This window comes from Oenanthe melanoleuca, chromosome 2, assembly GCF_029582105.1.
Source record: "Oenanthe melanoleuca isolate GR-GAL-2019-014 chromosome 2, OMel1.0, whole genome shotgun sequence".
Taxonomy (NCBI): Eukaryota; Metazoa; Chordata; class Aves; order Passeriformes; family Muscicapidae; genus Oenanthe; species Oenanthe melanoleuca.
This window is the reverse complement of record NC_079335.1, coordinates 127,715,892-127,716,555: the sequence shown is the minus strand read 5'-3', so window position 1 is coordinate 127,716,555 and position 664 is coordinate 127,715,892.

Here is a 664-nt window from a genome sequence, read left to right as displayed (position 1 = left end):
TGTTTTGGGGTTTTTTTAAAGGTACTACTTTATTGTGTCTGGTAGAAGGCTCTGACACCACATTTAGATTAAATTAATTGCTAGACAAAGCATGATGCCACTGCATTTAGAGTAATTTTCTAAAATCATTGACTATGATACATTTCAAGTAACCACATTAAAAATAACTGGATGCTCCACTGTAAATGAGGTAGTCTGTTATTCACTGATTACTGATGTTTTGCGGGTGTTTGATTGCTTCCCTTTTCTGTTTCTTCTGATGCTTTAATACAGAGCACAGGAACAAAGATTTATTACATTCTTGGACTACTCTGATGTATTATTAGTAAATTATTGCACTGGAACTAGCTAGTTGTGGATTTCAACTAATAAGAAAGCAGTTAGATGTATATATTGTATATTGTATAGATATATATATTATTATATTGTATAGATGTATATATTTTCATTGGGGAAAAACAAACTAACAAGAAACCAACAGGACAGGTAGGTTTCTGAATGACTTGGGTCATTTGTTTGATTTTTCTTTTAGAGTAGCCAGTCTTTTGGTTTGACTTTTCTCAGAAGCTGAGTGAAAGACACAAGTAAGAGTTGGGAACACTTTTTTAATAATGCATGTCTTTACCAGAGCTGATTTATTTCAGAATTTCTGTATCTGTAAATC